The sequence below is a fragment of the Anopheles merus genome, unplaced genomic scaffold (genome assembly GCF_017562075.2).
Source record: "Anopheles merus strain MAF unplaced genomic scaffold, AmerM5.1 LNR4000027, whole genome shotgun sequence".
NCBI lineage: Eukaryota > Metazoa > Arthropoda > Insecta > Diptera > Culicidae > Anopheles > Anopheles merus.
Genome location: NW_024427607.1, coordinates 132,501 through 147,500, shown reverse-complemented (window position 1 = coordinate 147,500; position 15,000 = coordinate 132,501).

Sequence of the window (15,000 nt, the reverse complement as noted above, 5' to 3'; positions counted from 1 at the left end):
CCGGTCAGGATAGCCGTGCACCAAAATTGTGTACCGATCAGGGAAAGTACAACACGGAGGGCGCAGCCCGAGCGTACGCGTTCATGGATGTCCATGTTGGTACAAGTTGCCGGTCAGGATAGCCGTGCACCAAAATTGTGTACCGATCAGGGAAAGTACAACACGGAGGGCGCAGCCCGAGCGTACGCGTTCATGGATGTCCATGTTGGTACAAGTTGCCGGTCAGGATAGCCGTGCACCAAAATTGTGTACCGATCAGGGAAAGTACAACACGGAGGGCGCAGCCCGAGCGTACGCGTTCATGGATGTCCATGTTGGTACAAGTTGCCGGTCAGGATAGCCGTGCACCAAAATTGTGTACCGATCAGGGAAAGTACAACACGGAGGGCGCAGCCCGAGCGTACGCGTTCATGGATGTCCATGTTGGTACAAGTTGCCGGTCAGGATAGCCGTGCACCAAAATTGTGTACCGATCAGGGAAAGTACAACACGGAGGGCGCAGCCCGAGCGTACGCGTTCATGGATGTCCATGTTGGTACAAGTTGCCGGTCAGGATAGCCGTGCACCAAAATTGTGTACCGATCAGGGAAAGTACACTACGTTCCTATGACTTGGGTGAAAAGTGTTGATAAAGTGCCGGATAGGATAGACGGTGGCTTATCGTACACATCACAAACAAAAACCCCTTAGTGAGCAGTAGCAAGTGTCGATGGAACAAAGCGAAGGCAATACAAACTGATCAAGTACAATAAAGAACGCTACGTACTAGGACTTCTGTCCAAGAATGGTGTCCGCGACGGGAGGGCAATGGTCGAGCAAGCAGGTTTCCCTAGTAAACCTTGTATGGTAAACATACCCAAGCGTGTCCGTATGCACGCAACGATAGTCACGAACGGGCACATACCTAGGGAAAGTACTCTACGTACTAGGACTTCTGTCCAAGAATGGTGTCCGCGACGGGAGGGCAATGGTCGAGCAAGCAGGTTTCCCTAGTAAACCTTGTATGGTAAACATACCCAAGCGTGTCCGTATGCACGCAACGATAGTCACGAACGGGCACATACCTAGGGAAAGTACTCTACGTACTAGGACTTCTGTCCAAGAATGGTGTCCGCGACGGGAGGGCAATGGTCGAGCAAGCAGGTTTCCCTAGTAAACCTTGTATGGTAAACATACCCAAGCGTGTCCGTATGCACGCAACGATAGTCACGAACGGGCACATACCTAGGGAAAGTACTCTACGTACTAGGACTTCTGTCCAAGAATGGTGTCCGCGACGGGAGGGCAATGGTCGAGCAAGCAGGTTTCCCTAGTAAACCTTGTATGGTAAACATACCCAAGCGTGTCCGTATGCACGCAACGATAGTCACGAACGGGCACATACCTAGGGAAAGTACTCTACGTACTAGGACTTCTGTCCAAGAATGGTGTCCGCGACGGGAGGGCAATGGTCGAGCAAGCAGGTTTCCCTAGTAAACCTTGTATGGTAAACATACCCAAGCGTGTCCGTATGCACGCAACGATAGTCACGAACGGGCACATACCTAGGGAAAGTACTCTACGTACTAGGACTTCTGTCCAAGAATGGTGTCCGCGACGGGAGGGCAATGGTCGAGCAAGCAGGTTTCCCTAGTAAACCTTGTATGGTAAACATACCCAAGCGTGTCCGTATGCACGCAACGATAGTCACGAACGGGCACATACCTAGGGAAAGTACTCTACGTACTAGGACTTCTGTCCAAGAATGGTGTCCGCGACGGGAGGGCAATGGTCGAGCAAGCAGGTTTCCCTAGTAAACCTTGTATGGTAAACATACCCAAGCGTGTCCGTATGCACGCAACGATAGTCACGAACGGGCACATACCTAGGGAAAGTACTCTACGTACTAGGACTTCTGTCCAAGAATGGTGTCCGCGACGGGAGGGCAATGGTCGAGCAAGCAGGTTTCCCTAGTAAACCTTGTATGGTAAACATACCCAAGCGTGTCCGTATGCACGCAACGATAGTCACGAACGGGCACATACCTAGGGAAAGTACTCTACGTACTAGGACTTCTGTCCAAGAATGGTGTCCGCGACGGGAGGGCAATGGTCGAGCAAGCAGGTTTCCCTAGTAAACCTTGTATGGTAAACATACCCAAGCGTGTCCGTATGCACGCAACGATAGTCACGAACGGGCACATACCTAGGGAAAGTACTCTACGTACTAGGACTTCTGTCCAAGAATGGTGTCCGCGACGGGAGGGCAATGGTCGAGCAAGCAGGTTTCCCTAGTAAACCTTGTATGGTAAACATACCCAAGCGTGTCCGTATGCACGCAACGATAGTCACGAACGGGCACATACCTAGGGAAAGTACTCTACGTACTAGGACTTCTGTCCAAGAATGGTGTCCGCGACGGGAGGGCAATGGTCGAGCAAGCAGGTTTCCCTAGTAAACCTTGTATGGTAAACATACCCAAGCGTGTCCGTATGCACGCAACGATAGTCACGAACGGGCACATACCTAGGGAAAGTACTCTACGTACTAGGACTTCTGTCCAAGAATGGTGTCCGCGACGGGAGGGCAATGGTCGAGCAAGCAGGTTTCCCTAGTAAACCTTGTATGGTAAACATACCCAAGCGTGTCCGTATGCACGCAACGATAGTCACGAACGGGCACATACCTAGGGAAAGTACTCTACGTACTAGGACTTCTGTCCAAGAATGGTGTCCGCGACGGGAGGGCAATGGTCGAGCAAGCAGGTTTCCCTAGTAAACCTTGTATGGTAAACATACCCAAGCGTGTCCGTATGCACGCAACGATAGTCACGAACGGGCACATACCTAGGGAAAGTACTCTACGTACTAGGACTTCTGTCCAAGAATGGTGTCCGCGACGGGAGGGCAATGGTCGAGCAAGCAGGTTTCCCTAGTAAACCTTGTATGGTAAACATACCCAAGCGTGTCCGTATGCACGCAACGATAGTCACGAACGGGCACATACCTAGGGAAAGTACTCTACGTACTAGGACTTCTGTCCAAGAATGGTGTCCGCGACGGTCGGGGAAGCAGGTTACTTATCATGGCAAACAAGTTAAATAGCTACCTTAAGAGAACGAAAGTTACTGTGGATGGAACAAAACGTGTGCCTAGAATTCCTTCCTGGTTTCCCTAGTAAACCTTGTATGGTAAACATACCCAAGCGTGTCCGTATGCACGCAACGATAGTCACGAACGGGCACATACCTAGGGAAAGTACTCTACGTACTAGGACTTCTGTCCAAGAATGGTGTCCGCGACGGGAGGGCAATGGTCGAGCAAGCAGGTTTCCCTAGTAAACCTTGTATGGTAAACATACCCAAGCGTGTCCGTATGCACGCAACGATAGTCACGAACGGGCACATACCTAGGGAAAGTACTCTACGTACTAGGACTTCTGTCCAAGAATGGTGTCCGCGACGGGAGGGCAATGGTCGAGCAAGCAGGTTTCCCTAGTAAACCTTGTATGGTAAACATACCCAAGCGTGTCCGTATGCACGCAACGATAGTCACGAACGGGCACATACCTAGGGAAAGTACTCTACGTACTAGGACTTCTGTCCAAGAATGGTGTCCGCGACGGGAGGGCAATGGTCGAGCAAGCAGGTTTCCCTAGTAAACCTTGTATGGTAAACATACCCAAGCGTGTCCGTATGCACGCAACGATAGTCACGAACGGGCACATACCTAGGGAAAGTACTCTACGTACTAGGACTTCTGTCCAAGAATGGTGTCCGCGACGGGAGGGCAATGGTCGAGCAAGCAGGTTTCCCTAGTAAACCTTGTATGGTAAACATACCCAAGCGTGTCCGTATGCACGCAACGATAGTCACGAACGGGCACATACCTAGGGAAAGTACTCTACGTACTAGGACTTCTGTCCAAGAATGGTGTCCGCGACGGGAGGGCAATGGTCGAGCAAGCAGGTTTCCCTAGTAAACCTTGTATGGTAAACATACCCAAGCGTGTCCGTATGCACGCAACGATAGTCACGAACGGGCACATACCTAGGGAAAGTACTCTACGTACTAGGACTTCTGTCCAAGAATGGTGTCCGCGACGGGAGGGCAATGGTCGAGCAAGCAGGTTTCCCTAGTAAACCTTGTATGGTAAACATACCCAAGCGTGTCCGTATGCACGCAACGATAGTCACGAACGGGCACATACCTAGGGAAAGTACTCTACGTACTAGGACTTCTGTCCAAGAATGGTGTCCGCGACGGTCGGGGAAGCAGGTTACTTATCATGGCAAACAAGTTAAATAGCTACCTTAAGAGAACGAAAGTTACTGTGGATGGAACAAAACGTGTGCCTAGAATTCCTTCCTGGTTTCCCTAGTAAACCTTGTATGGTAAACATACCCAAGCGTGTCCGTATGCACGCAACGATAGTCACGAACGGGCACATACCTAGGGAAAGTACTCTACGTACTAGGACTTCTGTCCAAGAATGGTGTCCGCGACGGGAGGGCAATGGTCGAGCAAGCAGGTTTCCCTAGTAAACCTTGTATGGTAAACATACCCAAGCGTGTCCGTATGCACGCAACGATAGTCACGAACGGGCACATACCTAGGGAAAGTACTCTACGTACTAGGACTTCTGTCCAAGAATGGTGTCCGCGACGGGAGGGCAATGGTCGAGCAAGCAGGTTTCCCTAGTAAACCTTGTATGGTAAACATACCCAAGCGTGTCCGTATGCACGCAACGATAGTCACGAACGGGCACATACCTAGGGAAAGTACTCTACGTACTAGGACTTCTGTCCAAGAATGGTGTCCGCGACGGGAGGGCAATGGTCGAGCAAGCAGGTTTCCCTAGTAAACCTTGTATGGTAAACATACCCAAGCGTGTCCGTATGCACGCAACGATAGTCACGAACGGGCACATACCTAGGGAAAGTACTCTACGTACTAGGACTTCTGTCCAAGAATGGTGTCCGCGACGGGAGGGCAATGGTCGAGCAAGCAGGTTTCCCTAGTAAACCTTGTATGGTAAACATACCCAAGCGTGTCCGTATGCACGCAACGATAGTCACGAACGGGCACATACCTAGGGAAAGTACTCTACGTACTAGGACTTCTGTCCAAGAATGGTGTCCGCGACGGTCGGGGAAGCAGGTTACTTATCATGGCAAACAAGTTAAATAGCTACCTTAAGAGAACGAAAGTTACTGTGGATGGAACAAAACGTGTGCCTAGAATTCCTTCCTGGTTTCCCTAGTAAACCTTGTATGGTAAACATACCCAAGCGTGTCCGTATGCACGCAACGATAGTCACGAACGGGCACATACCTAGGGAAAGTACTCTACGTACTAGGACTTCTGTCCAAGAATGGTGTCCGCGACGGTCGGGGAATTGTGTGTTTGACTCAATTACCAAATCCTAGGAACATACATGTAGTGTATACAAACATTAACATTAACGCGTACGTTTGGGCTGCGCACTCCAAATGGTACACAAATAAGGGTGATTTTATGATCAGACGGACAAAAACAAAGGTGGAGAAGACAGTTTTCGGCACGATGTGCACAGAGCTCATTTCGTCGTCCCGGGCGAATGGAAAAACACAAAAATCGCGAGTATCTTTCTAGGTTTCTGTCTATAAAAGGGCAGGCCAAAAGGTGACCGGTTGAGATAAGCATTTTAAGCATACAAGCACTTTATTGCAACTTTTGACACAAAAACTAGGTACGTACATGTAGATTGTACCAACATGGACATCCATGAACGCGTACGCTCGGGCTGCGCCCTCCGTGTTGTACTTTCCCTGATCGGTACACAATTTTGGTGCACGGCTATCCTGACCGGCAACTTGTACCAACATGGACATCCATGAACGCGTACGTAGTGTACTTTCCCTGATCGGTACACAATTTTGGTGCATGTGTACCAACATGGACATCCATGAACGCGTACGCTCGGGCTGCGCCCTCCGTGTTGTACTTTCCCTGATCGGTACACAATTTTGGTGCACGGCTATCCTGACCGGCAACTTGTACCAACATGGACATCCATGAACGCGTACGTAGTGTACTTTCCCTGATCGGTACACAATTTTGGTGCATGTGTACCAACATGGACATCCATGAACGCGTACGCTCGGGCTGCGCCCTCCGTGTTGTACTTTCCCTGATCGGTACACAATTTTGGTGCACGGCTATCCTGACCGGCAACTTGTACCAACATGGACATCCATGAACGCGTACGTAGTGTACTTTCCCTGATCGGTACACAATTTTGGTGCATGTGTACCAACATGGACATCCATGAACGCGTACGCTCGGGCTGCGCCCTCCGTGTTGTACTTTCCCTGATCGGTACACAATTTTGGTGCACGGCTATCCTGACCGGCAACTTGTACCAACATGGACATCCATGAACGCGTACGTAGTGTACTTTCCCTGATCGGTACACAATTTTGGTGCATGTGTACCAACATGGACATCCATGAACGCGTACGCTCGGGCTGCGCCCTCCGTGTTGTACTTTCCCTGATCGGTACACAATTTTGGTGCACGGCTATCCTGACCGGCAACTTGTACCAACATGGACATCCATGAACGCGTACGTAGTGTACTTTCCCTGATCGGTACACAATTTTGGTGCATGTGTACCAACATGGACATCCATGAACGCGTACGCTCGGGCTGCGCCCTCCGTGTTGTACTTTCCCTGATCGGTACACAATTTTGGTGCACGGCTATCCTGACCGGCAACTTGTACCAACATGGACATCCATGAACGCGTACGTAGTGTACTTTCCCTGATCGGTACACAATTTTGGTGCATGTGTACCAACATGGACATCCATGAACGCGTACGCTCGGGCTGCGCCCTCCGTGTTGTACTTTCCCTGATCGGTACACAATTTTGGTGCACGGCTATCCTGACCGGCAACTTGTACCAACATGGACATCCATGAACGCGTACGTAGTGTACTTTCCCTGATCGGTACACAATTTTGGTGCATGTGTACCAACATGGACATCCATGAACGCGTACGCTCGGGCTGCGCCCTCCGTGTTGTACTTTCCCTGATCGGTACACAATTTTGGTGCACGGCTATCCTGACCGGCAACTTGTACCAACATGGACATCCATGAACGCGTACGTAGTGTACTTTCCCTGATCGGTACACAATTTTGGTGCATGTGTACCAACATGGACATCCATGAACGCGTACGCTCGGGCTGCGCCCTCCGTGTTGTACTTTCCCTGATCGGTACACAATTTTGGTGCACGGCTATCCTGACCGGCAACTTGTACCAACATGGACATCCATGAACGCGTACGTAGTGTACTTTCCCTGATCGGTACACAATTTTGGTGCATGTGTACCAACATGGACATCCATGAACGCGTACGCTCGGGCTGCGCCCTCCGTGTTGTACTTTCCCTGATCGGTACACAATTTTGGTGCACGGCTATCCTGACCGGCAACTTGTACCAACATGGACATCCATGAACGCGTACGTAGTGTACTTTCCCTGATCGGTACACAATTTTGGTGCATGTGTACCAACATGGACATCCATGAACGCGTACGCTCGGGCTGCGCCCTCCGTGTTGTACTTTCCCTGATCGGTACACAATTTTGGTGCACGGCTATCCTGACCGGCAACTTGTACCAACATGGACATCCATGAACGCGTACGTAGTGTACTTTCCCTGATCGGTACACAATTTTGGTGCATGTGTACCAACATGGACATCCATGAACGCGTACGCTCGGGCTGCGCCCTCCGTGTTGTACTTTCCCTGATCGGTACACAATTTTGGTGCACGGCTATCCTGACCGGCAACTTGTACCAACATGGACATCCATGAACGCGTACGTAGTGTACTTTCCCTGATCGGTACACAATTTTGGTGCATGTGTACCAACATGGACATCCATGAACGCGTACGCTCGGGCTGCGCCCTCCGTGTTGTACTTTCCCTGATCGGTACACAATTTTGGTGCACGGCTATCCTGACCGGCAACTTGTACCAACATGGACATCCATGAACGCGTACGTAGTGTACTTTCCCTGATCGGTACACAATTTTGGTGCATGTGTACCAACATGGACATCCATGAACGCGTACGCTCGGGCTGCGCCCTCCGTGTTGTACTTTCCCTGATCGGTACACAATTTTGGTGCACGGCTATCCTGACCGGCAACTTGTACCAACATGGACATCCATGAACGCGTACGTAGTGTACTTTCCCTGATCGGTACACAATTTTGGTGCATGTGTACCAACATGGACATCCATGAACGCGTACGCTCGGGCTGCGCCCTCCGTGTTGTACTTTCCCTGATCGGTACACAATTTTGGTGCACGGCTATCCTGACCGGCAACTTGTACCAACATGGACATCCATGAACGCGTACGTAGTGTACTTTCCCTGATCGGTACACAATTTTGGTGCATGTGTACCAACATGGACATCCATGAACGCGTACGCTCGGGCTGCGCCCTCCGTGTTGTACTTTCCCTGATCGGTACACAATTTTGGTGCACGGCTATCCTGACCGGCAACTTGTACCAACATGGACATCCATGAACGCGTACGTAGTGTACTTTCCCTGATCGGTACACAATTTTGGTGCATGTGTACCAACATGGACATCCATGAACGCGTACGCTCGGGCTGCGCCCTCCGTGTTGTACTTTCCCTGATCGGTACACAATTTTGGTGCACGGCTATCCTGACCGGCAACTTGTACCAACATGGACATCCATGAACGCGTACGTAGTGTACTTTCCCTGATCGGTACACAATTTTGGTGCATGTGTACCAACATGGACATCCATGAACGCGTACGCTCGGGCTGCGCCCTCCGTGTTGTACTTTCCCTGATCGGTACACAATTTTGGTGCACGGCTATCCTGACCGGCAACTTGTACCAACATGGACATCCATGAACGCGTACGTAGTGTACTTTCCCTGATCGGTACACAATTTTGGTGCATGTGTACCAACATGGACATCCATGAACGCGTACGCTCGGGCTGCGCCCTCCGTGTTGTACTTTCCCTGATCGGTACACAATTTTGGTGCACGGCTATCCTGACCGGCAACTTGTACCAACATGGACATCCATGAACGCGTACGTAGTGTACTTTCCCTGATCGGTACACAATTTTGGTGCATGTGTACCAACATGGACATCCATGAACGCGTACGCTCGGGCTGCGCCCTCCGTGTTGTACTTTCCCTGATCGGTACACAATTTTGGTGCACGGCTATCCTGACCGGCAACTTGTACCAACATGGACATCCATGAACGCGTACGTAGTGTACTTTCCCTGATCGGTACACAATTTTGGTGCATGTGTACCAACATGGACATCCATGAACGCGTACGCTCGGGCTGCGCCCTCCGTGTTGTACTTTCCCTGATCGGTACACAATTTTGGTGCACGGCTATCCTGACCGGCAACTTGTACCAACATGGACATCCATGAACGCGTACGTAGTGTACTTTCCCTGATCGGTACACAATTTTGGTGCATGTGTACCAACATGGACATCCATGAACGCGTACGCTCGGGCTGCGCCCTCCGTGTTGTACTTTCCCTGATCGGTACACAATTTTGGTGCACGGCTATCCTGACCGGCAACTTGTACCAACATGGACATCCATGAACGCGTACGTAGTGTACTTTCCCTGATCGGTACACAATTTTGGTGCATGTGTACCAACATGGACATCCATGAACGCGTACGCTCGGGCTGCGCCCTCCGTGTTGTACTTTCCCTGATCGGTACACAATTTTGGTGCACGGCTATCCTGACCGGCAACTTGTACCAACATGGACATCCATGAACGCGTACGTAGTGTACTTTCCCTGATCGGTACACAATTTTGGTGCATGTGTACCAACATGGACATCCATGAACGCGTACGCTCGGGCTGCGCCCTCCGTGTTGTACTTTCCCTGATCGGTACACAATTTTGGTGCACGGCTATCCTGACCGGCAACTTGTACCAACATGGACATCCATGAACGCGTACGTAGTGTACTTTCCCTGATCGGTACACAATTTTGGAGCACGGCTTAGGAAATGTGCTTAAAATGTTATCAATCAATCCATTTAATCTTGTTATAGTCGATACTTACCGTGCCGACCAAGTAGGACACGATACAAGGCAATGTTGTTTGAGAAATAATATGTCCGCCATACATTTCAGTACAAAATTGCTCGGTCAGACCTACGGCGGGCCATAACTCGAATACTAAACGTCGCAGACATGGGTCGTAGAACAATTTTAAGCTCGTCTAATCATTCTCTATCCGATTCTGGATAGTGGTTTTTTGACCACTTTTCATCATTTTGTGACACCCCGAACCTAGGGACAGCTCCCTAGCTTTTTGCAAAAAAGTGCACCGAACGGGCCGGAGAGCTCGAGTAGTCAAAAAAATTTTTTTCGCTAAAAACCCTCAAAACGTGTCAGAAACACACCCTAGATGATGAAAAGTGCAACCAGAAAGTCAACCGACAACATGCCCGGGGGTACCAATTTGCTCTACGCGTCCCTAGGTAGGGTACTTTTTCATACAAACATCAATGTGCACGGTGCACAAAGTGCGCGGAACAAAAATTGCTCGGTCAGACCTACGGCGGGCCATAACTCGAATACTAAACGTCGCAGACATGGGTCGTAGAACAATTTTAAGCTCGTCTAATCATTCTCTATCCGATTCTGGATAGTGGTTTTTTGACCACTTTTCATCATTTTGTGACACCCCGAACCTAGGGACAGCTCCCTAGCTTTTTGCAAAAAAGTGCACCGAACGGGCCGGAGAGCTCGAGTAGTCAAAAAAATTTTTTTCGCTAAAAACCCTCAAAACGTGTCAGAAACACACCCTAGATGATGAAAAGTGCAACCAGAAAGTCAACCGACAACATGCCCGGGGGTACCAATTTGCTCTACGCGTCCCTAGATAGGGTACTTTTTCATACAAACATCAAAGTGCGCTTAGCAAAAGTTCTCCGTCAGACCTACGGCGGGCCATAACTCGAAAACTAAACGTCGCAGACATGGGTCGTAGAACAATTTTAAGTTCGTCTAATGATTCTACATCCGATTCCGGATAGTGGTTTTTTGACCACTTTTCAAAATTTTGTGACACCCCAAACCTAGGGGCAGCTCCCTAGCTTTTGTCAAAAAATGGTCACCGAACGGGCCGGAGAGCTCGAGTAGTCAAAAAATTTTTTTTCGCCAAAATCACTGAAAACGTGTAGAAAACGCATTTTAGATGATGAAAAGTGAAACCAGAACGTCAAACAACAACTTTTTTGGGGGTACCCTTTTTACTCTACGGGCCCCTAGGTAAGGCGCGCCATTAGCGCTTTCCTCTCGAGTTCCCAACTTTTGCCCTCCTGGGAACATGATCATTTGTTCATTGCCTACTATAGGGAGGGTACCTTGCTCCGAGGTCAAAAATGAAAATTTCACCAAATCGTAGTTTTTACCTCTATTTTGTCGTAGGAGCATGGTTTGAGGTGTCGGTGGGTCATTTCGGCCCCCATTTGGGTCATACGTCCCCTCCCCGATTTAGTTCGTCGTATGACCATAGTCCGAACTTATGAAGCAAAAGTGGTGTCTGGTGGTGTCTGCCGATGATCTTAACCTATGAATTCGAGTTGATATGCGTATATTAGAGTAAAATTAGGCCTTGTAGTACACGGCTTATGCCCCGGACTAGGTGTCCCGGGGACAAAATCTCGAAAATTACAGACACCCCAGCATTGCTTAAGGTGGTCAGTAGCAAATATATTTTTGGGTCTTCGGACCCATGAAGAGACAGTAGCTGGCTAGTTTGCTGTACTCTTACGCTGAGAACTGGCAGCGTAGAGGGTCTACGGACCCTGAAAGGACCTACCCAACCTTTCAAAAAGCTCCCTGGAGCGGTACATCACGGGTCTACGGACCCTAAGACTTCGTCGTGATGGTTTCAAGCATAAAAGTCGTAACAGTTTAAGAGGTTTTCGTAAGCGTATATTAAATGCATGCTTGAAACTAAGCCGCGTTGTCTTTAAACACTGCAAGACCAATCGAACTTTTTAGGGAAACTCGAAGGATTCACGCTAAGCTCGATGAGCTATTAAGGGTAGTGGTGCATGGTTTGTCGGCGTTCCTTGGATCTAATCCATTGAACAAATGTGTCTGGGGTCATGGTGCAGGTAAAATAGCGTGATGAAACCGGGTTTCCCTTACCAAATGTGGCATAACTTTCCCTGAGAGCGAAGCTCAGACCCACGTAGGGGAGAGCAAAGTGGAACTTAAATGTTCTATGCAGCAAATGTTCGCCATGCGGATAAACAAGTTGGAATAGCTCAATGTAGTGTAATGCAAACACGAATCGCAATTAACGATAAGGGGACCCAGAAGCAATTCTGCGGAACCCTCGGGGGAGGTGTGAGTTGATATAATTAGAGGTGATAGTCCAAGTTGTTCGAGCTCCGGCTCGGCAGCCGATACGAGGTTCCTGTTGAGCTTGTACATCGCGCAGAGGCGCCGTTCGGTTCTAGCAATGATTCCCGCCACCATGTTTCATGCGTGCAGAGGTCCGTTAGAGCTCGAGCAATGTGTCCCGCCGTGATTACGAAAAAGTTTAACAGTTGACTAAGTTGGGGGTGTGTTCAAGTAATCGCGCAGAGATGCCGATCGGTTTCTAGCAATGTTTCCCGTCACAAGGTGGTATTGGCACCTGTGCAGAGTGACCGTTAGCAATGTCTCCCGTATCACGGTGGTGTTCTACCACTAGTGCAGAGTGACCGCTAGCAATGTCTCCCGTCACAAGGTGGTAGCCCAGTAGTGCAGAGAAGCCGCTAGCAAGTCTCCCGTCACAGAGTAAGCAGGTCCGCGAAGTGCAGAGTAGCCGTTAGCAATGTCTCCCGTATCACGGTGGTATCATTCCACTAGTGCAGAGTGACCGCTAGCAATGCTTCCCGACACACGGCGGTAGCTTACGCAGTGCAGAGAGACTCATGAGCAAAGTCTTCCGACACACGGTGGTAACTCGACGAGGTGCAGAGTAACCGTTAGCAATGTCTCCCGTATCACGGTGGGGTTCTTCCACTAGTGCAGAGTGACCGCTAGCAATGTTTCCCGACACATCGAAGGAGTAGATCCACGAAGTGCAGAAAGATCGCTGAACCAATCAATGCATCCCGTCGTGGAGAGCTTACACGCCCGTAGGACAAAACAGTGGGGTGTATCCAAGTGAAACATTAGTATACATGAGAGTGCAGAGTACCGATTGGACTATAGTGGTCAAAACGCAGCCGGGTAATTCAACTCTGTAGCCGTACAAAGGTATCCGCCTGTTAGAAGGACACCGTACGGTTTACAGTTTTAACAAAAATGCAGCCGCGGTAATTTCAACCCAACCCACTATAGCCATTCAATGTATCCGTCATAATCATGTATACCGATCGGAGTAGCCAAAGACAATGTTCGTCTAGTGTTGTTGGGGTGTATGCGCGCAGAGATGCCGTTCGGTTTAAAGCAATGTTTCCCGTCACGAGGTGGTATTGGCACCTGTGCAGAGTGACCGTTAGCAATGTCTCCCGTATCACGGTGGAGTTCTTCCACTAGTGCAGAGTGACCGCTAGCAATGTCTCCCGTCACAAGGTGGTAGCCCAGCAGTGCAGAGAAGCCGCTGTAGCAAAGTCTCCCGTATCACGGTGGAGTTCTTCCACTAGTGCAGAGAGATCGCTGAACCGTGCAATGTGTCCCGTCGTGCGCACCCGTTCGACCAGATGTAACAAGTTGGGGTGCAAGTTGCAAGTTCACGCGCAGAGATGCCGTTCGGTTTAAAGCAATGTTTCCCGTCACGAGGTGGTATTGGCACCTGTGCAGAGTGACCGTTAGCAATGTCTCCCGTATCACGGTGGAGTTCTTCCACTAGTGCAGAGTGACCGCTAGCAATGTCTCCCGTCACATTGGTGGTAGCCCAGCAGTGCAGAGAAGCCGCTTTCAGCAATGTTTCCCGTCACGAGGTGGTATTGGCACCTGTGCAGAGTGACCGTTAGCAATGTCTCCCGTATCACGGTGGAGTTCTTCCACTAGTGCAGAGTGACCGCTAGCAATGTCTCCCGTCACATTGGTGGTAGCCCAGCAGTGCAGAGAAGCCGCTGTAGCAAAGTCTCCCGTATCACGGTGGTATCATTCCACTAGTGCAGAGAGATCGCTGAACCGTTCAATGTGTCCCGTCGTGGTGTGCTTGTAGCGAGCACGTAGGATACACCTTGCTTTGTTGGTTTGGGATAGGAGTGGTCGCGCAACTGCCTCCACGCCGCAGAGTGCCAGTTCGGATTGAAGGTCAACTTTAGCCGTTCAATGCATCAGTCGGTGGGTGTTCAGATGGCATCACAACTTCCCCTAGGTGCTCAAGTTGGTTGGGTTGCTAAACATATACACATGCGCAGAGTATCGTACGAACTAGCAAAGTCTCCCGTCACGGTGGTAAAGTAATGAGTACCATGCAGTGCAGAGAGATCGTTAGTGCGTGCAATGTACCAGTCGAAGTGTTGTGTTCGCGCATGCGCAGAGTATCGTACGAACTAGCAAAGTCTCCCGTCACGGTGGTTGAGAGTCCCATGCAGTGCAGAGAGATCGTTAGTGCGTGCAATGTACCAGTCGATGTGCAACGTACGGGCATGCGCAGAGTATCGTACAAGCTAGCAAAGTCTCCCGTCACGGTGGTTGTGAGTGACATGCAGTGCAGAGAGATCGTTAGTGAGTGCAATGTACCAGTCGATGTCGTACCAGCATACACCCCCGCTTAGAGGCCCGTTGCTCAAAGAGGTCAAGCAAGAGTGCGCAGAGTGCCGTACCGGCCTAGCAATGTCTCCAGACAGACGTTAGGGGGACACCCCCGACGCAGTGCAGAGAGATCCGCTAGCCGTGTGCAATGCATCCGACGTTGCCTGCTTGTGCCTTAGCGAGTGGCGCCAACGACGCTCCGGCGTCAGAGAA